Source organism: Zootermopsis nevadensis, unplaced genomic scaffold (assembly GCF_977971745.1).
Source record: "Zootermopsis nevadensis isolate Lab colony 2312 unplaced genomic scaffold, Znev_1.0 Znev_ptg000013l, whole genome shotgun sequence".
Lineage (NCBI taxonomy): Eukaryota > Metazoa > Arthropoda > Insecta > Blattodea > Termopsidae > Zootermopsis > Zootermopsis nevadensis.
Genome location: NW_028259145.1, coordinates 8,828,863 through 8,855,672, shown reverse-complemented (window position 1 = coordinate 8,855,672; position 26,810 = coordinate 8,828,863). Strand labels below are relative to the sequence as shown.

The 26,810-nt window shown below is 35.4% G+C and overlaps 1 long non-coding RNA gene across 1 annotated transcript; it reads right to left on the bottom strand.

Annotated features, from left to right (window-relative positions):
• Positions 1 to 1,427: 1,427 nt before the first annotated feature.
• LOC110834114 (uncharacterized) lies at positions 1,428 to 26,810 on the bottom strand. Its single transcript, XR_002544487.2, has 3 exons — positions 26,718 to 26,810; positions 2,701 to 2,805; positions 1,428 to 1,520 (listed from the first exon to the last, which is right to left on the bottom strand). It is a non-coding gene; the product is annotated as an uncharacterized LOC110834114 (long non-coding RNA).

The window sequence follows — 26,810 nt, the reverse complement described above, 5'->3', positions numbered from 1 at the left end:
AGTGCCCCTTTGCTAAATGTTAATCAGCTGATGTTGTTGTCTGCGGGTACTTTGCCATGTTTAATACAGACATTATCTCTCTAAGTTACATCTTTAATAACTTCAGTATCATGCAGCATCGCACTGCTTTGTTTTTGTGTGTATTTGTTTAGTCTTTTTTCATCTTCATCTAATTGCATGCTTAGTTTAAAACTGGCCCACAACCTTTTAAGTCGGCACGAAAATAAATAAATATTTGAATCAGTATTTAAGGTTTGGATTTCTCACACCAACTGAATGAAATGAATTGTTTTCATACGATGATTTGTGTCAATATGGACGCAATTGTGCCCCGAAGAACTTTTTTATTTTCATATAATTTTTACATAAACTTACAGAGTGTCTTTCCATATGACAGGGCCCAACATTTTCCTTAAGTATAATATGTTCTAGACCAGGGTTCTCAACCTTTTTCGCTGGCGTACCACTAATTCTAATTTAACACATTAAATATACCACTAACCAAATACGTTCAGGGAAAATTTATTTATGTTAATATTATCTTTTGATTTTCTCACTTAGTTCGCGTACAACTCAACATTGACTCGCGTACCACCGGTGGTACGCGGAACATAGGTTGTCAAAGGTTGTTATAGAAAATACAATTGAAATTAAATTCTACTTTAATACCTTCGTCAAGATGTGTGCCATTCCAAGAATGACGTATCTTGTTGATCCAAGCTAGGAAATTGACCAGTGATATTATCTAAATATTTTTTTGGGATTATTCGAATAGTTGTTGTGTTTCCAGTTGCTGTATATCACCTTCACATTTTTATTTTAGAACAAGTTTGATCGTAAATGCCTTAGTCACAAAATCAGCTTTCCTCGTTTTTCTTAATGCATCTGTCACTGTCTTCCTGGATATGTTTTTCCATTACTAACCGGATATGATGTCAGTTATTAAGGGGAAACGTATACTGTTCCACTGAATCTTTCTATTTTTTGTATTTGGTGTAGCATTGCTCCACACTTGGGCCCTCGTAATATCCTTATTCCAAGCAAGGAAATAGACATTCTATCTTGACAGAAATTTATTTTGGTTTCCACAGCCAATTCAGTCGACAGCGATAGTTTTCCCTTATCTTCTCTGTCCCACACCTCCCTTTAGCGTCTCTTCCGTGCTCCACGATTATATTTTATCTTCTCTCCGTGGTATTCTCAATGCAGTTGATGCATTTCTATTCACCGTTGTATCTCAAATGTTTATAAGGCATCGTTAAAGTATCTAAGACTTATGCACCGTTTAATCGTCTTGTAAATTTAAGTTTGGAACTCATAAGCTTTATCATAGTATTGTGAATGTCTGTTGGGTTTAAGTGTAACCCAACTTAGTCCAGTAAAACTAGAATATTTACTATATTTATATCTGTAATGAGTGCGGAAAGATGTGTGTTTATAGTTAATTTATTACCGTACTCCACTTTTAATAAGATCAATGTGTGCTCTTCTTAATTCCTCCGTGTAGAAAATTGATTGAACTAAAAAAAACAAAGCAACATGTTAATTGCCGCAAGAATTCCGTGGTCTGGAAGAGATAAAATCTTCTTCATAGCAACACAGAATCCTGTGTGTGACAAAAGATTTAATACATAGTACGAGGTGCGATCGGAAAGTTTCTAGACTGCGCCTATAAAAACCCGTACACTTATCTCAGGTATTAAATTCATCCATCACCCTCGAAGTAGTTCCCCTGGGAGTGAACACAACGATCCCAGCGCCGCTGCCAAGCCTGGAAGCATCCCTGGAAATCTTTCTTTGTTAGCCTGTCAAGCACCATCTGAGATTCTGTCTGAATCTCTTCTATCGTCTCAAATCTCCTTCCCTTTAGCTGAATTTTCACCTTCTGAAGAGGAAGAAGTCACACGGCGAATAAGGAGGATGCGGGATGACGGCCATGGTGTTTGAGGCCAAAAACTGCCGAACTTTGAGGGCGGTGTGCGCTGGCGCGTTGTCATGATGCGTCGCATGTGGAGTTCTTCCTTTAGAATCAGCTGACAGGTCCCATAGCCTATCCCAACAATGTCGCACAAGTCGTTGATGGTACGACGTCGATCTTCGTGACTGGGCTGCCGAATCTTCGTAACATTTTCGGGCGTTGTGCTCGAAGATGGTCGTCCAGAACGCTCGTCATCATCGACAGAGGTTCGGCCATTTTTAAAACGTGAATGCCACACAAAAGTTTGTGCACGACCCATTGCGGACTCCCCAAATGCTTGCTTTAGCATTTCATAGGTTTCCGTAACCGTTTTGGCGAGTCTTTGGCAAAATTTGATGCACACGCCATTCCGAAATCGCAGGAGGGTCGGTGTAATGCACTACCAAAACGCCCGTAACTAAGAAACAAATGCTAATTCGATGATGCCGGCCGGCACACTGATTCACTATGAATGTAGGCCGCACCCCCTAAAGGCAGAAGCTCGTACTACATCCGGTTCGCCCGCTATTGACACAGTCTGGAAACTTTCCGCATGTTTGGGTGTCGATTGTGGTATTCTGGATTGTTAAGCCATACAGTCTGTTACGTGGTAACCATAGTTTCTGTAGAACATTTAGCCTCAATGTTTATCTTACATCTTCAAAGGAAGGCGCTACGCCCTTTCTCCTACCTGCAGGACTACACAGCGCACAACCCAAAGGACATTTTCAGAACACGAGTACCTCAAATTTTCGATAGTTCTGCTTGGGTGTTTGTCCGTCCGTCATCGTGTTATGATATGGATTCCCGAATCTCGACCCACGGAACGGCTGCGGGTTTCTGAGTCTCTGAAAGCCAACGAAGAGATAGTAGAGTGTCTTAAAATAGGCCACGACAAATTTATTTCCCAATTATTTATAGCCCATTACTCTGCAACTCTTTCTTTCGATACTATATAACCAATGTGCTTAAAACAACATAGTTAGTACCCCACCATCATTCAAGAACGCGTTTCACTCTTTCGTAATTTATATTTATCAATAATTAATTGTTAGAAATATAAAAATGTTGGTAGGATTGACGATAATCATTGAGCTGTGTATCTTCTACATCGCAAACTTTTCTCTGAAACCGAACTTCAGCTTAAAAAGAGATCTCAGTTTTACGTAAATATAGACAGTTCTTTGACGAAAGTGCCGTATGACATTTACTGTTTCATTACCATTGTATCATAAGGAATAATTTTGAAGAGGTTACTTTTTTATTTCTACTTCCAGTCACTTAACTTCAAAAAGCAAAACTACGCATAAAACAGTTCCGTATGAGCGAGCAAATTTTGTATCTTGCTCTGTAAATACACGTGCGTATCTCGTAATTGGTGCCAGTGTCTTCGAATTTTCGTCGCAAAGACTTTTAGTTGTGTACATTTTTATCCTTTGCATTTCACTTACATTTGTACTTTTCAGCAGTGACCACTTTAATGACGTGTAATTTATACATATATAGCACATTTAACATCGTTCGGTGAAACCTTTAACGTGGGTATATGATCTGAAGCCTTCACGACGACTAATTTTAATAAATTCTTCTCGGGCTACCAGCCGTGTAAGACACCAAAGTTTCGAGAAACATCTTCGTCTTTTTTAATTTATTCATTAAGCGACTTTACACGACTGGTAGCCCAAGTATAATTTATTATATTGAACGTAGGTATTTTACCGTCCAACGTATTTGGTAATATAGAACATACAACGTTGCAAAGAATTCTCTTACGCGGTGTTTGGTTTAGTTGACGAAATCAAGATAGGGCGAGCAGTGTATCGGTTGTGAGTTACCAACGACAGTACAAAAGAATGCTTTAAATATCTCCTGGTTAAAGACCTGGACTTGAAGACAGTTATATTTTAAATATGTGTAATTTGGTCCGTTAGTGTGTAACCAACACCGACGACAAATATTTAATTGCCTTGATTGCAAGTGAAATGAAGCAGCAGAGAGACAGGAATTATCTGTTCCACTCGTAGAGACGTATACATCAATGTTACTAAGAAGATATAGAAAATTCCCCTTGTTGAAACAGATACATTAAGTATCAGGAAATAAATGGTTCGTTGCCTGACTCTTTGTTTCTTAAGAAGGACTCATCTAGTTCTGAGTAATGAACTTTTGTAATACTTTGTAATATCAAAATTAGAGAAAAGAGATCTCTGGCGTTGTACGGGGAGATGAAATCAGGGTGGGGTAGACAGGGCTACATTGGTTGCTGTACGAGGGTGGAGAGAGAGGGATGGGCATGGTTCAGAGCGGGTATTTGGAAGCTGAGAGGGATGAGGGGGGGCATGGATGGGAAAATATGCCCTTTATGTGGGGCGACAGAAAGCGAGATTCACATACTATTAAAGTGTACGGAAACCGGGAGGTGGAGGGAACAGCTCCTGAGGAACAAGTGGTTCACCGTTGGCGAAGAGTTGGCCTTCAAGAAAATTTTAAGCACTACGAATGACACGGAGGTCAGGGATGTAGGGAAATTTCTGTACAAAGTAAGATGTAAAAGACAGGTCAAAATTAGGAATTTAGAACTGCCACTGAGATAGAAGGCACGAGAACAATAAGAAAGAGTTATGTAAATAGTATTAGGGATTAAGGAATAGTCATGTAGAGTAGCATTAGTGAATAGTTGTAGTAAGCAGTAGTGCTAATAGTGCTACGTATGTAAGGACTGTGGCCGTGAAAACCTGGTGTTAGGCGGCCACAGATCTCTGTATATAGTCTAAACCAAAAATTCAAAATTCTCTTGGAGAGCTTTGATGCATGTTTATTTGCGCTGACAGTGGCCTACGAGTTTGTAGTAATGTCGTTAGGTGGCTAAATGTACTATTTTACAAGTTCTGTTACCGTTAAGAAACTTTCAAAATTTTATTTAGTGTGGTCGAAGAAAACATTGTAATAACATAGTACCTAGCACGGATGATATTTTGAATACTTTTTCGGGATTGAAAGTATTTGAAAGAAGTAGGAAAGGGAAGTTAAATGTAGAGAATAGTAAAAAACGTGGGTAAAGAACATGAAGCGATGCATGAAGTTAAAAAACAAGTAATTATCCGCTGAATTTTAACGGGCGTCTTTTATTATTTAATTCATACTGAATGTTGTGAAGTTGGAAACCAGGATTCTGCACTTCCATGCGTTTCCTTCTTCCCGCCAAACACCAATATACATACGCACATTACTAGTCGTTCAGTGACGCTTGTAGTGTCTCTGACAAATTTAAAGCGCGTAGAGGCCGTTCGTCGTTAGAGGCCGCAATGTCTAAACCAAGAAGACGTGAGTAGCGCTCGTGTATTTGCTCGTACCAGTACTCCGCAAAAAAGCGAATCTGTAGCGCCGAGGAAGTAAACTGTATCTCCACACGTGTTGCATAGATTACAGGTGTGGGTTTTTCTCACCATCAACTTGTTATGGCGGGAGGTTCAAGGATTCGGAACCATCAGAACAGGGAGCATAGAAATTTGCTCACCTTCTCTTCGTTTAATTCTATCACTGAGCGACTGACTCGTTTATATGCTCTGTTCTATCTCGAAATCATTTTACAAGTATTATTACCTTGTACGTAGAGACCATGTAGAAAACGTGGGCTTATTCCAATGGGAACGTTCAACAAGATTGCCGTACTGCATAAATTAACGTAGGAAAACTAACTTTGCGTTTATGACTAGTAAATAGTTGAAATTTTGGAACGTTGAAATATCTGAGAACGAGGATTATAGACCGAAGGAATAATAAATGATAAAATTAAAAATAATAATTGCTGCTCTTTAGTTTATAGTCGCTTAACTTATATATATATATATATATATATATATATATATATATATATCCTTTCTAATTACATTTTAAAGATTAGAGTAGTCATCTTTTTACCACTTCTCCTGAAGTATTGTAAAACTGAGTGTGTCCTTTTAATATTTCAGAGTATACTAGGAATTTATTGACTGGCTGAGTGATTAGTAGGATCCTAATTAGTTAATTTTAGGGTAACATACTAACTTACACAAATATTACCTCAGCTAGTCAATATATTAGCCGCTTGTTAAATGGAGGATTTATTTGTTAACAGGGCCCTGTCACTAGATCCTTTAAGACAAATTTTAATAGGTTTTCCATTTTCATTAAATCTCCCAAGTGGTCTTTTTTTCAGATTTAGTGACTAAATCATTTTACGCTTTCGGTTTATTATTTACTTTTGATTTAATCAATGCCACAATATTGTATAAAGAAAAAATCTTTGACGCTTTTATTTATTCATTATTTTCCATCTTCCTCCCAGTAATCTTTCCAAAGCCCAAACATTCGTATCTTATCTTTTCAGAGACAATGTGACCCTTATAAAACCATATGTAAAATTATTTTGTGTATTTAATCTTTAGGAGAAAGGAACAAAAAATATTCTGAAGTGTATTGCAGCAAACATCGCACAGAATTATACAGGATAATGAAGAAGTTTACAGAATAAATTGTTTAATAATATGCATTCCCTAACTTTTGTTTTTGACGTGGTTGAATATAGAAGGAAGAGATTAGAGGGAGGAGCCCGTGTTGGGGGAATAAATGCACATTAAACTTAGCCTGTAATATATGCTATCACTTGAAAGGTTCGTGTATCTAAAGAATATTAGTATTAAAGCATATGATAAAAGTACAGTAAATGAAGGAGGTGTACTAAGTACACTTGTTCAATGTTGGGTTCAATGGTGGATTGGTTTGAAAACGGTAATAAATTATGCGGTTTTATGACAGCAGGAAACTTCTTGGTCAGATGAGTAACTAACGATTTTTCAAGGAAGACCCTGGAGCAACGGATCAGGTAACTTGTTAATTCTGTAATTCAAGATTTATGAGAGTAGGCATACAAATTCGTTACTTGAATCCCTGCTATTGGAGAAGTTCATTTCGGTCCAGATCACAGTTTCTTCTTTCTCAAAGGTTTATGCCCTCTCATGAAGCATTATGATAATTCTCGCACTTTATCGCATTTAATTCGCATGTGCGTACTATACGATCATTTTATCCTAACCCTCTAAAATTGAAGTTAACATTATTAAGTAAAAATATTTATAATTGTTTCTTCAGTTTATTATGAAATAGCCGCTTTCTACACTTTAAAATTTTTATTGAGGAAAGAATTGCTATTTTATTTTTATTTCCTGAATTAAACTATCTTCTATGCTTCGATCGGTGTAGTAAAGTTAGGAAAAACTGCAAGTTATTAATTATAAAGTTTAGTGATCCATTTTTCTGCCTAATATCTCTTAGTATGCATTTTGACATAAAAATTTTCAGGTGTAATTTTAAATAATTTTCATTGTCACAATTTTTCCATCTGTAGACGTGTATACACCATTAAAACTGAAATTATACGAATGTCATAACCCACATCCACACCCAATTTGATAACTTAATACTTTCATCTTTCGTGCTTCTCTACATATGATCGTCAATTTCAAAGCAAAAGTACAAGTTTCTACGTCCACCACGTTTATTTACTGTGTAAAAACCTTACTAAAATGTTGCATACTTTGCGTGTATCTACGTGGAGAATGGAGATAATCACATAATTGCGCAATTGTCATGATGATGTTAGTGAAGGTATTTATGGAAGTTCGGGCATTAAGTGTCTTCGAACGGCATGATTCTATACCAGATTTTATGAAATTCCATCAGTTTGCTTAAAAATGAATATGTTACACACATGGAAAATTTGAGATCAAAAACCTATACTTCCTTATCATTTGTAGAAAATGGACTAATAAAAATAATTTAACTTTGTATGAATAATAAACAAATAAAAAATACTCAATTAAAATACAAGTGAGCAGACAGAGAAGTGCGTAGGCCACATAACCACCAAAATTAAATACAATGTCTCCTATAAGATATTGCACAGTCAGCTGCTGAAATAATTACGTCCAAGTCTTCAGCCACTAAGCGTGTTTGTAATTATGAAGCACTGAATCCCGAATAATTTTTGTTAAATATTATGCCAAAAGTTTGTGTTTTATACCTCTTAACCTCTATTTATAAACACCGTGTAGTCCCTGTACTAGGTTAGTAGTACATACAAGAGGGACATGAATAAAGCAAGAAAAAGAAATAAGTGAGGGGCGATGATAAATGATATAAAAGAAGGCATAGAGGAGATGGGAGGTAGTTGGGAAGATGAAGACGAAGCGAAAGGCATTTCCTCCGAAGGAAAGGGCATGAGGAATATATAAAAAGAACGTGTGATGTAGGCGATGATGACTACAGAGCAGAAGATTCGCATGCCAAGAGTGACTTATGTTCATACTGCCTTCTTTGTAAACACTGGAACACAGCATATAGGCCTTCATGTCACATTTTATTTATGCAACAGACAGATATTCATTAAACGTTACAACAGCTGGAACAAATTGAGAACTAGGTCTTTTACCCTGCTGCATACGTTACTTTGAGTCCCATATTAAACTGATGCAAAAAATACGCTTTCATTATTCCAGAAAGTACAAGTAACTTGATCATTACTTCGGGAAGTTCTGCATCAAAATTTCTATTAGCATTTATACCTCGTTTGCGATAGGGTGAAAGCGGATGTAAACAAACCTCAAAGAGACAATAGTATCATTTCTGGCTGGAAATGTTTGTTATCCCCACTCCACTTTACATTCAAACTAACGTATTCTGAAGGCAGTGTTACACTATTGTACTGTGTTCTCGTCGTAATTACAGAAGTTCGGCGGCTGTAATAGTCCTCGGAGCTGTAATGTGTGAGACAGGTGTTAGAAATAACTGTTCAGAAGAAAATAAGATAGTCGTGTGCTGTATTCTATAATGAATATTTTATAAATCTTGAGAAATAGCGTACTGTTATAGCATTATCTGTAAAAATAATTTTGTCTTTACGTAAATCAGATATCAGAGGTTGATTGGTAATTTTATAATCTGAGTCATCCGTAAAGTAGCCTGTCAGACATGACATAAAGAATTCCTTTACAAGAAACAAAGCGGATTCATTTGGGTTTAACATATGCCACAGAAACAAAGAGAGAAGAATAAAATTTGAGTGTGTGTTTTGGGCGGGGAAATTATCAAGTTACATATTGTAATTCTTTTGGAGGAGTGCAATAACTTTAACGATGAATATAAATCGTTACAAGAAAATATATCTTCTTACAACAATTTTACTTAATTACATTTGGCTGAAAGCCTGTGAATGAGATTAACTACGCCCCATTGCAATATCCCTTATGGAAAGTGAGATTTCACCATCGTGTTAACAGCAATCCACCAGTTATCATCCCAGGAATCAGAGATGCATCTCTTTATTTAAAACCAAATTTATGCTGTCTTCTAGTTTATGTAATGTTCTTCAATGCGAATCATTTCCTGTAGATTATCTGACCACAGTTGTTATTGAATTATTATCCTTTCCATGCATTTTGTTTGCCCCACTATTCATATCCTCCTTTATTTGATGATTGTAATACGCAGCCAAATGGGATTTCAAAGTATGAAAATTTAGAAACATCGAGGTTTGTAACTTTTTAAATTTATGTTTTATTTAACGTGATATGTACATATAAATCAAATTGGAGAGCCGCCACTGCACCAATCAGTGATCAGATTTGCGTGCGTGCTTGCAGATGAAACGAGAGTTGGACAGAAAACAGGTTCTTGGTCCCTGGGAACTGTGTGATACATAATGACTGAAGCAAGGCGAAGGAAGTGACGCAATCTTTATCACTTTTGGCTCCAGCAATAGCTTCTTGTACTTTGCCTTGTTCAACTGTCCTGTCCTTGTCTCGGCTTCCATATAGACGCGTTCTGTAGTTAGATTTAAGAAATATGCATAAGTATAGTGCACATTGTAATAGATGGAAGTGGCGTTTGGTATGAACTAAACCATACGTTTAGAATAAGTCCTCTTCAGAGGTAAGAATATCGGTCATGTGAGTGGTTTCGTAAGCAAATCGTTATTTTGTTGGAGAAAGTAATATAAAAATACGCATTAGACAATAATTAAAGACAACTATATTGAAATTTAATATTTGTAGTATATTCGTATCTCGTTTTATACAAAATTAGACTGTTGAAATTGTGATTTTAAAATCGGTATTAACATATTATGGATTAAGACATTTTATTAAGCTTGCTTCACAAAACAAGTTGATTTTGGTAGGTCGTCTTTCAATCTTCGGTCTAATGTGTCAAATCCTGGTAATTTGATTTTAAATCTTTGTTGCTAAAACTTTTATTAATAACATTTAAACATCAGTCCGACCTAATAAGCACATTTTCTTTACAAAAATCAGTTCGTCAGTGCTGTTTACAAGACCAGTCACATTTTTCGGAGAATCATAAAAAACACATGATATATATTCTGATAGTAATGTTCTGTTATTTATCATTAAAGTAGCTGGTACTGAACAATTACTTATCACTGGGCTTTAAGGGTTTAATATATAAAATGTACGTAACCTTGATCTAAGAAGTGAATTTTATAACGTAGTCAAACCTTTTGCCAGAATAAAGTCCAAATATCTTTGAAGTTCATTGTTAGTATTCCGAGGGAGTAAACTATGGCTTTATAGAACTGCTGCTGGTAAGGGGCCCATTCTCCAACCCCAAGATGATGCATGGTTGAATATGGAGCGGCTGAAGAATGATGGGAAAAAACCGAATAACTTGGAGAACATCCTATCCCAGTAACAAGTTTAACACCGTGAATCCTGAATTGGTTGCTCTGTACACTAACAACATCCACTGCTGTGAGAAACCATGAATGTTTGTAGAGTACTGAATGTGGCTCAGAGTATCAAATTCGGAACATTTCGATCTGAGAGCTACTATTACCTCATTACTCTGATGGTCAATATATATTGTAAAATGCCTGCCCTTTGACGGGCATGAACTCCGGTAACCATTTAAACAGTTTCTGGGATTATCTTGTCTGAAGCACTGACTGTGGTAGTACTAATGTGTCGAATAACAGCCACGGCCAACTACAGGACACTGTTTATATTCAAAACACATCAATACTAAGTCTATTCCGACAATTATACTAGGGTTGCACATATTTTTAGAACCACGAACAAAATTGGTGTTGTGAGTGCTAATACGGTCCATAGTGCATTCTTGTTAATTTGTTGGTTCTTGGGCTGTTTAATTACACTCTTTGGATGTCAGAGGCTATAGTTAGGCGTTGAATGAGATGGTAGGAAGAACTTAACAGAAGAGACCACTTGTGAAACGTAGGCAGAATGTGAGGATAAAGGTTGTGAATGTGTGGATTGAATTCAAATGCCCCTAAATATGGTCCAGTAAAGGGCGCTCGTGTATGCTGTAATTTGCTATTTAAATTCGCAAAATACGGGGGATATTTAGGTCAGTTGAACCACTAAAATGTTTCCGAGAATGAACTTCTTCGTAGAGGATTTTTTAGTGTCCAGATAATCCCATAATATGTCTGGTTCTGTGTCGTGCGTTATATCAGACCACTTTGGCTTACATTCCTAACTCCAACTTAATCTGTAATCAAAGGATAAAGAATTAAGGTAATTGAATCAGTATTATTAAAGTTTTACACATACCATTCTACTTCATTGAATTATTCTTATATGTTCCACTGAAGTAAGCGTAATGAAAATAGAACTGTTATAAAAATATCCGCTTTTGTGGATAAAGTCGTTCCATAGTTCTTGATAGACTCGAAACTTCAGTTCCTATTTTGGTTTATTCTTTATCGTAACAGACATCAATGTTTTTAAATCTTAAAATTTTCTGAAGTGATTCGTAGTTATTTCTTATAACGTGACGATACTTTTCCTTGATGTGTTTCTTTGCACTAAAATTAATCTCGGAAACTCAGTTCTTACTCATTTAATATTCCGGGTGTTAATTTAATGTCGAAGTTGTAACTGGTGAGAGACTTTAAGGAAAGACAAAACTTTTCCGAGAGATAAATTACCCTTGCTCGTAAAATGTTGCACTTTATAGAGGAAGTATGTCGGCAGAAGTCACGACTAATTAAATCATCTTTATTGCAAGTGTACGTTGAACAGTTCCAAGTGTGAATATATTTTACGGAGCGGCTTTGCTGGGAGAATGCATGTCGAGACCGTATTTTATGAACCAGGAATTTATAGAACTATATCGTTAATGGTTACATTGTAGAAAAGATGGCTCTTCAGAGTCATGTTCAAAATAATATTGGTCGATGTATTAACAAGGCTGTGCTCATTACATAGTCTATATGGACGTAAAGCAACACAATTATACTAACATTTTCCATTTTCTGATGTAGACTAGTATCACTTTCGCATGGTTAATTGAAAGCCAAATCTTTTGAATCCAAAAACAATTATTGTGTATAATTTTTCTTTTTTTTAACAAAAATATGTTGCCTGTACCTGTCATAAATAAATTACGAAGTAATGTAAGATATATAAATATGGTAAATTAATAGGTGATGATTGCTTTCTTATTTTCATGAGTTATCCATTTCAGATAACTGGCCACATAGAATCAAAATTTGCTATAATATTCTCTCTTATTCTGCAACCGTGATTTTACAGTCCCGATAATTTTTGTCAAAACTTAAATATACTCTGAAATATGAATAATTTTAATCTTATACTTGTTAAAACATGAGGCCTTATGTCGATATTAGGCTTATCTCATTATTTCTTTTGTATTTCAAATGCATCGTTAGATAGGTTTGATTTAGCCTGCTTTCAGTCTTATGAAGTCATCGCATGACTTTATCTGTGTGTTTGTTTCCAGTATTAACTTTGCACCCATCGATTAATTTGCATTAACACGTTTCCATTAAACTAGATGTCACCACAGTTGAACGTTTTAATTTAGTACCACCAGTACCAACACAGCGATAAAGGGAAATTCTGAAGTGAGAATCACATAACGTTCAATTAATATAGATAAAATAATGGAACCTAATGTGATGAAAACGATTAAATCAATATGCAGCTGCTGTTAAGGTAATCACTTTTATAGAACATGAATCAGCAACAAGAATAATGTTCGAAATATATATAAACGTTTTAGTTTTTCATTTGATGGTGATAAATGGGGCAGTGGAACTGGGTATGTCAGACGCGTGCAATTATGTCACAAATCTTGACCTACACAATTTGTATATGAAAAATTCTTTATATGCAAAGAATTATGAACAAGGCGAAGGATTTAGTTTATTTTTAATAAAGTAATTTAACTCGAATTCTGTAGTGATGTATTCAGAAATAGTTCACGAATGTGTTTTGGCGTTTTCATAACTTCTGTTCCTAAGATTTTGAATGAGTTTGCTTGTCTCTTTTATTCAAATTAATGCAGCTTATAAAATTTAGTAACTGATACTTGGGGTTCAAATGGCGACCCTGATAGAGGCAGCAAGCTCCTCTGAAGAAATTGTATCTTTATTCTATACGGTGCTACATCCTAGAAGAGAGCCACCTGTTCTTCATTTAGATACCTGACACGTGATATTTTCTATATTGCAATCACTAATGGCGAAATTGTCAGTATATCACCTGTTGAAGCTGTTAGCGGACACCCTGGACGTTGAACAGATAACTGAGAATTTTGAAAGCCAGATTCAGCGATATTTTATCGGGCAACCGAAACAATAGCTGAGCACCACATTGAACATGAATGACAACATAAAAGAGTAATAATTTTGACGCCAAACTTATAAACCCCGCGTGTTGTAGTGAGAGTGTATTGAACAGTTTGGGATCATCATCAGCAACTGGTTAGGATTAGAAATATTTGGCTGTTTTAAATTTTTTGGGTGTGGTTAGCCACTCTCTCATTACGTATGGTAACTGGTGTCTCTTGGTATTTTCGTCTGGTAGCCTCGGTCACTTCATCTTTTCTACCTGCGTTTAGAACCACTCGATGTGTTTTCTGGTGTCTAAAATCGCCTCATTCTTTCTTCTGGTGTCCATAATCACTCTTTTGTGGTGTTCAATAACTTTTCGCATCAGTTCATAACAAGTCTACTGTTGTTTTGTTAATAAAGGCTTGTAGAAAAATTGTTTTGTTTTACCACGGAAAGTACGCCTTTAATGTCTGAGGAATATGTAATTCCAAATTCCAAAGGCGATAAATACGCAAGAACCGTATGGAAAATTAAAATAATCATGCTTCACGCAGGCCAGCCACCACTTAAAGTACAAATGTGTTTCGGAGCAAACCATTGAAAAGCTGAATTATAACCACGTTTGAGAGCATTTGTGGTCAGTGTAGCCGAACATCGACATCCAATTGTAAAATCTCTTGCTTCGTTTTCTGGAGGCTTCGGGGCTTTATATGTCAACCCGGAGACCGGTTATCCTAATTGCGTTCTATTTCTGTGGGTTTCCCCCTATTCTTTAGACAGATGCAGAGACTATAGGCCATGGTACTTTCAGACGCCTTTTAATTCATTAATAAATAAGCGCCTGTTCCTCGAACGCCGCATTTTTGAGCTGCAAATAAGACAACGCTGTCATATAGTTTGTATTTAAAGCTGCTCTTCCATTGTGTCTATGTTCGCACTGTAGCTTTTACGTGTTGTAGCCGGTTATTAAGTAACTATAAATTTTACTGATAGTATATGAAATTAGTTCGTTATTGGGCAGGTCATTTAATGCATGTGTGGTAGTATCATGTTTTAATATAATGCTACTGCACGCTTATGTCACCGAACCGAGAGAAGTTCTACATTTCTTTTCCGATTTACCTGTATGTATTTATTGTTTATGTTAGGCAAATAGACATATCTAATTCCAGTGGGAATCAGGTGTTACGACTCTTTTAATCGCTGTCTTCTGAGTTGTTGGTCGCTTGTAGAAATGTATTGATGCTTCACATGTGTTTCCTGCCTCAACTGGCATGGCGATCGCTCTGATAAAAGTGCCCAGCAAACGTTGAAACATTGGTAAATATCTACAACATTTAACAGCACATCTACAAAGAAGACAGACATCTTCGTACTCGCCGCAGAGAAACATCAAATCGCACTATTTATTATTACTATGTTTGATTTATTCATTTCCCTTACTAGACTATGAAATTAATATGAAAATTGCGGATCCCGAAGAACAAAAAGTTAACCGACAATCGTTTTGACATAGTGTTAAATGTGATTTTTTTAATGATGCTGAATAAAAAGAAATTTCTAGTAAATTTGTGATTTTGCAAAGAAGTGGATAAATGTTGCCGTCGGAGATGATTTTAAAGCAGTGTTTTCTAAACGCAAACTATTACAGCAAAGAGCAGCTTTTATAAGGTCGGTACGAACAGCTATTAGAAATATGAAGACATAACTTATATCGTCTTGAGAGATAGGTGCATGAGTTCTTCATTTTGGATGTTAAATATTTGGGGAAGTGCTGTGAGAATTTCCACGTTAATTTATGTCGTGTTATTCAGTAATGGAATTATTAACAAAATGTAATTAATTGTTCGTAGAAATTAGAGCAAATTGAAGCAGTGTTTTACAGCTGAATTTATTACCGGCAAGAGTGGTTACTAAAAGCCTGAAATCAATTGCAATTGTCGTTTAATGAGGAATGAGTACTTCACAGTAGAATTATTTTTAATCGCGCCCAATTTGTTATTTATATCTCATACATTTTACGTATAAGGTTTCAATTTATTTAATTAGCTATTGATGCCATGCTGAATATAGCAGTAAATTGCTTTGCTTTTATGAAACGAACTTATAAATCCAGTATTCTGCATATTCCATGAAACAATGAATTTACAGCTACAATTATAGGTATGAAAGGAGCTATTGTACCTGTAGAGTTCGATGTGATTTAGTTAAACTCGTAGTTCCTAAATTGATTTAAAATGTCCAGCATTGTTAATTGCATTTGTAGAGGAGACGAAGCCATAGACCGCCCACCCGATTAGCATTCATAATGGGTCTGAACAGAAAAGCACAAAATTAAACGTGTGTTTGGGTGTCAGATTGGTAGGAGTACGAAATTTGGGATAGATACAAGAATAGAAAGGTTCACTCCAACGTATGAAATAATAGTTGTCGATCAAAATAAAATAAACATTTCATATCGTTTACCATTTTAATGTTAGGTTTACTTTTCTACATTCATTTATAAAGACAGGCTTAATTGTTGCTATTATTCACTGATTGTAAGTTTTTCATATTAACGATTAGATAAATATGGGGCAAGGAGCACGAATGAGTGGCGAGAAATTCCTACAAACAAATTGCCTAAAAATACACAAAGTATTTTATTTGGAAAGCCGGGAAGAGAGTTCGCTTAGAAGGCAGGCTTAGATGGTGTAATATTATTGAAACTTTTATCAAAGATACATGGTGGTATGGATTCATTTATTTCTGAATATGGTTCATTATGAACGCAGTAATGCACTACGTCGTTTCAGTAAGGCCTGGGAAAATCTAATTAGCAGATTTTGTATTAGTTTCTCAATAAAACCTCTCTCCATTATGTTACTAGCATATTCTGAAAAATATGTTCTTTTTTGTCACATCGAAAATAAATAACATGGGATAAGATCAAGAATAGTTGTCAGTTAAACATTTCTCGAAGTTTCATTTTAATTTGTGTAATATTGAATACAGTAGATTCAAGTTTATTGGGCCATCGGTTAATCGGGTTAGCCGTTTATTTCGGACAAATCTTAAAGAACAAACCTTTTTAACTCTTTACGTGGTACTTCGCATAATTGGGGCAGCCGCTTAATTGGGCCAAAGTGTTCTAGTCTCGATGTGTCCCAGTTAACCGCAAACCACTGTACCTCTTTTATATCCTATACGCATTTACTGTTTGCGTGATAACCGCCACATAAAAATTTTCCACAGAGCCTATTTATTTTTTCTGTATCCAAATATATGTTTTTTCAACACTGTTTTGAAACGCTTGTAATTTTATTATATCTTCATTATAATGTTACATGCACTTTCTATTTATGTAATATAGTGCAGTGATTTGATAAACACAGAGTGACACTAACTATAACAAACTGTATAGATATGCAGGCTTGTGGTGGTATATACGCAGCAAACTTTCGTACATGGAGTGCATTAGTACGTCGACTGTAGTCTGTGTTACAAACGAACCTCACTATGACTTAATATACGCAGTGGTAGAAACAGAGAAGATGTAAATTTTATTCTATGTTGCATTCGCCATAATCACACAGGTAAAAGGTGTATCCACGTTTAATTATAATGCTACCTGCCAGTGTTGTGCTTGGTATTGGTTGATTGTTCTGTACCTCTACCATCTGTGTTATCTAGTGGTATTGTTAAAAATCTTGGCCTATACTTTTTAAGATTACAGGTTTTCTTCAGGTAAAATAACTTACTTTCAGAAATTTTCCTTTTGAATGTTTTGATGTGACTAGTTTTCTGTAATTAACCGCATGGGACAGAGTTATTATTTATAAGTCAATAATACCTCTGTTGGTAAAAAGTCCCCAGATTTTATGGTACACGAAGATTTATTTCCGTAACAACAAAAGATCACCATTGGATTCTTGCTTATCCATATTAGTCCTGTACACAATCTCATACCCTCCTTCTTAACACTCTTTTGAAAATTATTTTATTTGTAAGCTAGGGATTTTCAAGATATATCTTCCCATCACAATTTAAAAAAAATATACATTTCTTACCATCTTAGTGTTTGCCACATGATCCAATCATATCACCCTTTTTAATGTGTTCACATCAATAGTATTTGGCGAAATATACAAATCATTTCTTGCCTCGTCGTATTAACATTTTCCCCTCAGATCTAAATATTTCAATTAACATTTTATTACTAATCCATTTTTTGATATTCACATCCACATCTGACTGTTAATTGAAACCTAATTGTCTCAAGTCAAATATTTTCGGAGCTGAAACCCATAGACCCTCTCTATTTTGGTTTCTGTTTCAGTAGGTTCTGGAATAAACTGGTATTCATCATTAACGTTCCGTAAAACTAATAGCGTCCTATGCAGTTTTTGCTAAAATGCATTCTTTTTATTTCTTGGCTATCACGCACCGCCAGCGTTATGGGTTCCTTTTTCCGCGAACCGCCATGTAATAACGATGCTATCTCTTAGCCAGGCTTGCAGCATCTGTCCATTTTACATTTCACACACCTCGTCTTCTGTCAGCACATCTGTTTCCGTTTATCTGCGTCTATCCTGTTATTTCTCACAAATACCTTTCATGTCCATATATATTCGCTTTTGTTCCCTCATTTTATTGTCACAAAAACTGATCTTCCTCCCATTTTTTATATGTGAAAGCCGATTGAAGAAAAGGGAATGCCTTGCCAATATTGAGTTACATTATCATGAATAACATTCACCAACAAATCTAATACAATGGTTTCGCTACAGGGACGCAACCGGCTTTGTGTTACGTCATTCTTCTGGAAAGACGCAGTTGTTTCCGAATTTAAGGAACTGCCCATTTGTTTTTCTGCAAAACTGCGATACACCTGTCACATAAACAGTATCCGGAACGAGTTATGAACCTCAGACTTATCTATTACTATGTTGGAGTGCTAACCATTCAGCAGCGAATTTAGATCCGAGAAATGTTTTAATATTCCTTTAAACTGAGAAGCCAGCTGGTTATTATAAAGGAGAACGCATTAGTAGAGGAAGAATAATTCTCTAAGACGCATGATATCCGACGCAGTGTAAATACATGAAATATGAAATTGCTGACCCGTGTAGATTCAGTGTTGTACGTAGTAAAACATTTAATACAGGCTACATAATTTAATCCACTCTGATATTAATATTCTTTAATAGATATGGGTTTTATTTACATTAATGCCATGAAATTTGAGGTCCATATCAAAATTTCCAAAGAATCCCATGAGATTTTTATAAATATTATTTGAATTTAATTGAAATATTAATATTATTATTGTTCTATCACGCTTGGCTGTGAGATGTGGAGCAGAGTTTACGATACGACAGATAAACATGGGTAATCGAGCTGCTAGTAAAATTTTTCTAAAAATATTTAAGCTACCGTAAAACTTTACAGAACTTAACGGTTGGCTTTTATTTTGTATAAAACAATTTTATGCTCCTACATTTTGACTGTTAACTTTTTTATTTCACACAAACTTGCAGAAACATGGATAAATTATTATGATTGATAAGAATTTTAAATTCTTAAAGAACTTCAATGTGTCTGTGTGGAATGTAGAAATCGTATAATTTTATTACTTCGTACACAATGTTGCATTACATACCAAGCTAAACCGTAAATTTGTTGACTGTAAGTTCGTAAATATGTCTCCGCAATTTAAGTCAGGTGTGAGTGCCATACCAAAGAAATATATTCGACGCATGTAATACATGGACCACGTGAAACATTCACACAACTTGCATCTTTATTACGTACTTCATTTGTTGACGTCTTCTAATGAATTCTCTACTAAGAAAATTATTATGGAATGCACTTAGAATGTCACAAATTTGAAGAAGGTGGTGAAGAGATTTGATACTGATTATAGTTCTTCCATTTTCCACCAATTTTAAAATTATTCAGTTGTGTTATTTAATTTGTATTGTAACGCTCATTATTGTAAAAAGTATTCCCCTTGCGGAACAAAGAAGTATAAACATTAAAAATATCTCTGTTAATTTTGGCATTTATAAAGACGTGTGGCAGGGTATTTATCACGCCTGATGCGTATTCTGGTCATTTCTGGTTAAAATTGTAATGTGGAGATCGATTTCATGATTTGAGGTTTCAGTTTGTTCAAACGAATAACATCTATGCGTCCATTCTAATGATATCTCTGCTTTAAATGTAACATACATACATACATACATCTTTATTACATTCCATGGATCCATAAGTTAGTCAGATGACAATAGGATGTAGAATAAGTCATAATAATACAATACATGTTATACAAATACAAGTCATACTATTATATAAATGTCACAAAAATACAAACAAAGGGTTCACATAAAGTAGACATACGTTACAAATAATTCCACCCATTATATTATTATTATTATTATTAAGTGTTCTGTCTTACGACAGGTCCATTGCTCTGCCCAAAATGAGCTCTCCACTTGTCCCTATTCTCGGCTTCTCGCTTTAATTCCTGGAACGTCATCTTCTTTCCTGGTTTCAGATCGTCGGTTAGCTGTATCAGTCTTCTTCCCAGTCCTCGCTTTCCTTCAACCTGGCCTTCGATGATATCACTCAGTAACCCATTCCTTCTCATAATATGTCCCAGCCAGTTAGCTTTCCACCCATTATATACAATAGATAAATTACGACTTACTTGTAAACATTATAAATTCATCAACAGAGTAAAAGGAGTGTGTAATTAAGTATATTTTTAATGCTGGTTTAAATTGTGGCTTTTTATTTATAAGACTTGTGAGATTTGATGGTAGACTGTTGAAAATTTTGATCCCTGCATAATATGCACTCTTCTGAAAGCATGAGAGGTTGGCATTTGGTCTATGAAGCTGATTTTTATTCCTTGTGTTGACACTGTGTACAGCAGAATTAGTTTGAAAGAGTTCTTGGTTATTTACAACAAAGTTTATTAACGTGAATATGTATTCACATGAAAGAGCTAAGATCTCTAATCTCTTAAACAGATTTGTACATGAATTCCTAGGTTTTACACCAGCCAATAATCTAATAATTTTCTTTTGCAAAGTGAATATTTTTTTACTGTTTGATGAATTACCCCAAAAAATGGAATGGGATTGAAAAGCGTCTTTTTTGTTGCATGCAACAAAGGTCTTTCTACAATGTCAGTTTTTACCAAAATTTCGCCTCGGTAAATTTGAATATATATATATATATATATATATATATGTTCAGTCTGTTAAAAATTCTATTGTCGCATGCACTTGCTATAGTGGCTCGTGATTACGTCAGCGACCTGCTACTCACCTCCTGCACCATCACCTTAGGTTTGTGCTCCCATGCATTGGAAGCAACTTGTACTGTCTGTCTGAGCAAAGAATTGACTCGACCATAAACCAGACGTACACATCTGCGCAGGCGCTTATCCGTTTTGATATGCAAGATGGAAACACTGGGTGGCTCTGAGTTCTCCATTAGTTTTATAGCTTCGTAGTTGTTCGTTTTTTGTTATATTTTATTATTTAATAGTTTATATAGATTTTATTAATTATTAGTTCGGTCCCTGATAACACACATAGCAATGAATACAATTTAGTAATTAATATTGTTTTTAGCGATTTACGATGAGTCTCATAGCTTTTGTTGAGAGCCGGTGAGTAACAGTTCTGTTGAACTTGACAGTGGACGCATTGTAATATGTTATAAAAGTATATAAACTTATGTCCTTATATTTGGTGGTAAATCAGTTACAAATAAATTTACGGGCTTAATGCTAATTTTAAGGAATATTGTTTTATGAAAGTATCTGTCATGCCTCAAGTTAAGTCTGCCCTGAATATATCTCACGTTTTGTACTTCCTCTGAATTGTAATGAAGCTACGTCGTACTATTACATTTTCTTTCTAAAATGACCAGTGCGGTCCATCTCACTTCCAAGTCTGACAATGATGGCTGCTGGGAAATATAATACGAGAGCGTTCTGCAAAAGGGAGGTGAGAAATTGTAGTACTTCATCATATTGCTGGCACACTTTTGACTCAGAATAGAAGTTTCACACATAAATAACACTGTATGAATGATTCATAACGTACAGGAAACCCTATCCTGTGTTTTGAATGGAAACTATAAGTTTTGCATTTATCGTAACCTCTTGGCACTTCGGACAAGTTTATCCCGTAAGTTGGATCACGTATTGTTGCACTGTAGAAGTGCAGATAAGTGATGCAGATTGGGGAAAGTGAGCTCAGAAATGACTTAGAAATAAGGCATTTCTTCCAAAATTTAAAATACATACGTCACAGAGGTGATAAAGTGAGATTTTCCCAGCTATTTAATTATAATATCTTAATATTATTATATTCCTATTGGTCTATCCTTTGTAGTACGAGTTAAGAAATGCATATGCTACAATATTTTTAGCTTGAGTAGAATTTCTGACAAATATATTTATATTTTTATTATTATTGTTGCTATTATTGATGTCACAGAAGGCGTTTATAAATAATATGAAATATTTTATTAACTTAAAAATTTTAAACATTGAATTACGTAATTTTACCCGTTGTTAAGAATATACGTGATATTCAGTTTATCATTTTTTGACCAACTTGTATTGGGAACGAAGAACAAAGAAATACGTAGTTTACCTTGCATTTGACACAGGTCCAAATGTTGGGCTACTTAGAGCAATGGATGCGACGTATTAAAAGTGCGGAGCGATAGATCACACAAATGAACTAAGATGTACGACTTTATGATGATGAAACTTATATTCTGCGAACATACTTTCCATAAAATTTCCTACTTAGTTCCATAAATTAATAATGTCAATGAGATTTATTTGTGTACATCATAACATAACGTTTATATTTCTCCACGAGTAGTCTTATTCTCAGCTTGTACATTTGCATTATTTACTTAACGACGCTTTTACAAAATGCTTATAGCGTTGGTGATTCTGGTTGGATTAGAAAGGATGTGGAAGGAAGTGATTATGGTCTATTTTAAAGTTGGCCTACTTTTCCGTAATTAGGTAGAAGAAATAGAGGAAAGCCAAGAAAATCTAAAGTCTGGATATTTCAGTCGGTCTCCGCATCTGAATTTCCTAATTTATACCTGAAAATTTCAAGACAGGAGTGCTAGCCACTGGACTGTGAAATTCTATATTTATTTTTAACGTGACTTTGACAGAATCAATTTCGGGAGCTGGCTTTACTTGTTTGAAATTACCTTGAATGGACATGCTGTAGGTGACAGCTTCGTTTGCGGTTGTAGTGATAATGTTAAAAAGTTGTGCTAATAAATCTGTCCCATTGTTTAAGTGTTTTTAAATTTTATGTCATTCTTAATTATACTTTCGTTCTGCAAGTACGCAGGATAGCAGTCACATTGACGTTCCAACACTTTTAGGTCCGCGGTTTGTGCTCAGTAGAAGCAAATTGCTTTGTTATCATTGGCGTCTGTTTCGCTGTTGGTTAAAGTAAACTTTCACAGATACGTCACCAGTCTGTTTTACTAACGATTAACAGTGTGCTTAAAGTTTCGGTTTATATATCACTTCTTAACTGACTTATACACTTCTTGAATACTGAAACGTACAGTTACTTCAAAATATTGGAATAGTTTCTGACATTTGTGGATTCCTTGATATACTAAGCCTTATATGGTTTGTTGGGTTGACTGTATGTTTGCCGTGTGGTGATGCCAGTTCATATAGTAAGTAAAGTAAAGCGTCCCACTATACGCCATATAAGCGCTTGGGGGGAGTGGAGGTATAGCTCCTAATCTTTCTTGACCTCAGCACTAGATGGGGGTAAGTGGTCAGCAGCACGCCCAGGCCGGCTTTACCCCTGGGAAAGGAATTCGGTATCCATTGGATAGGAGACTGGTTGGGCCCTAGAGCCGGTCTAGACGCAGATGCCGGAGGATCGAACCCCGGTCTAGACGCAGAGACCCGAGGATCGAACCCCGGTCTAGTCACTATACTGACGGAGCTATCCCTGCTCCCAGTTCATATAGGTGTTTGGTTTTACGTCTCAAGTCTGTGTAAAACTCTGTTGATCTCTCCTGCCTACATTTTGCATATGACAGAAGAGTGTGTATGCCAATGTTTCAAATAAATGGAGAACTTAATGACAGTTTTTACGGTCCTGTTCAGACTTTTAGCCCGCCTTCCTCGTACTTAAGAAGAAACACGTGCTTCCTTATGCTATTCATATGTTATTAGGACGGACAAATGGAAGAGAACACGATGGGAGGGACAAGCAGCATGAATCTAAGTATGAAATTGTTAAACATCTATTCAAAAAATAAACTTGATACTTACGTTTTCTGAATTAATCATGTTCGAGGTTAAATTCGATCTCAGGAGAGGAATACTCGGTGTTTTGCATTTAATAATTCAACAGTGAATGAGCTTATATTTTAAACCTGAAGTGTCGGATTGTACCTCGAGTGTAAAGCTGTATAATGTGTTTGCATTTACATAATCCTCTGGTTATTGTTTTCAGTAGTTCAGTAATTCTACTGTTTTCTTGTTCTGAAACCCTCCTTCTTTTTAGTACTTGTTTTTATAACCCACAACACTGTACATCGCGCATAATTATACATTCCACAGTCTGTGTATGCACTATATTCTTTTTAATAAAAACTAAACAAAGTTAACAACTAACATTTTACCTCACTCTAATTTCTTTACAACATACCCAGACCTATTCTAGTGCATGTACTGCAGTTAAATACAAAGAAAAGCCTCGAGAAAAGCAAATAAATCACACACACATGTATTTATAGACTCATGTGTTTCTGAATGTAAATTATAATTTTATCCTTTCTTTTACATATTACGCCTAACGGCGTGTTCAATTTTAGGATAACATTTAAAAGCATATATTGTTTTAAATATGTCTTATTACTTCCTGGCCGCAGGGTGAGACAAGGCAATGTCTTTATCGTTTTGTGGACTACACAACAGATAATAATGTGGACATACATCGAAGCTTCAAATGGGAGTCCAATCTACCACCGCGGAGGCCCAGTGGTTAAGACTAAGCTCCTACACTTAACCGACACCGTGATCAGTAGTTACATATATTAATAATGCCGGATATAATAAATATGGCATTGCTATATCTCACGTGACAGCCACAGCTGTCAATGAATAACGTTAGAAATAGCTCAATTGTCTGATGGCGGATTCTCGACACGTGCTCCCTCATTTTCCACTGCGATACATTCTTTTGAATAAGGGACGACAGAAAATATATACGGAGACTGTAATTAATCGATAAAATAAATTTTGGAACAAAATTTAAAGGGAATGAGTAAATCCTACACAAATATTTTTATCCAATTTGACATATAGATATTGGAATACCAAAGTTATGTCGTCCAATAAAAGGCAGAGTTTACATATATTAGAGTTTTGGAGTCCGATTAATTTAGAATACAACTTATTATAATATGTTTTAAATCGTTTCTGTTGGCTTCTACATTTATGCACGCTTAATGTGTTTACATATTTAAACTAGGCGGTGTAAATGACGATCTCACCTCACCTTTCCCTCCCTATCAGTAATATTTTGCGTCATAGATTAGTTTAATTAGCAACAAACGTGTGTAGACACAAACGGACGTGACTTTCAATATACAGAATATCAGCGACAACTTATATTATCTGAAATATGTAACTGTATAATTTATTGTGAGGAATACCACGGAAGAAGTGAGTTCTGACATGTCGATTGTTTATTGTGTGAAAGAGTGAAAGAGAAATAAAAATTAAATTCATTTGATTCTGTAAGATTTGAGGTTTTCACAGCGGTGAGTATGATATGATATTCATCGCCCTGATGACGGAGGCAGTATGACCTCTGAAACGTTGGTAAACATCGACCACACTACACAGCGCAACAACCCAGAAGACAGAAATCTTCATATTTATCGCCCTGATGATAGAGGCAGTATGACCTCTAAAACGTTGGTTAACATCGACCAGACTACACAGCGCAACAACCCAGAAGACAGATATCTTCATTTGATTCTGGTTTGTCTTCAAGTTTAGCAGACGTATGACTACAACTTTGATGCATTGTCCACAAATTTATTAGCAGGATGTATAAAAGAGATTGTCTTCTGTAAATTCATACTTTGTGTCCCTGTATTATGTGTCTTTGTTACTAGGAAATCGCTGCGGAATTAGAATTTATACTAACTCAAATCATTGCTCATTGACATTTAAAATATAATATTACCATAAGCAATTTGGAGATGGTATCGCTTGACGTTGCCTGAAAATATCTTTAGATCCCATTTATCAGTTCAAAGTAGAGAGTGATTAATAGTCCCGTTATATTCATGCACTTTCAACACAACGCCAAACATAATGAAATGAAAAAATGTAAATCAATTTTAATAGACATGTAAATAATGTAATAATATTGAAATATTTAAGCATTCAATAATTTCTTATATCAACTTCTATTTTTGGTGCTACAAATTACTAGTCTACTGAGATTTTATTTTGGATATGAAGTTTTTACACGCCTTTCATTATAAAGATTTATAATATATCCCTGGAATAACGTTATAATGTAATTTATATTTTAAGAATATTTAAACCTTGAAGCCTGTCTAAATAGCATTTAACAATTCAGTCCGCACCACAAAGAAAACATAACACTTCTCCATTACGTATATTAATTTTTTAATCGTATTTAAGGGAATAATCGTTATTTACAATAAAAATCACGGGTAAGACATTCGTAAGAACTTCAGAGTTACCCATTGTTGGAAAAGTGTGACAGTTACCATAGGGCATTAAATGTGGAAAAGTATTTCAGGTGATCGAATTAGCTCTACCATGTTGTGACTTTCAATGAATTGTTCTTGTGTAGATAAAGACACAAAGCTTCATTATCCGGGACGAAAATTTCATAACAAATCTTTATAAACGTTCCACGGAGATTTAATATAAAAGGTGTGCTTTGTCAACGTATAACACTTTGCTGTCACATGTGCTATGAAATAACAGCTTAATTAACTTCGTGGATTTTCGTCTTTCTTGAGAAGTTAATACTCAGTCAGTTAAAACCTCACCTCTTTTGAACCATGCGTTTCGTTATTATGTTCACAACCGCCCGTCACCGGAATCTACCGCGAGCCACAAGAATCCAGTCCACACTCTACCCC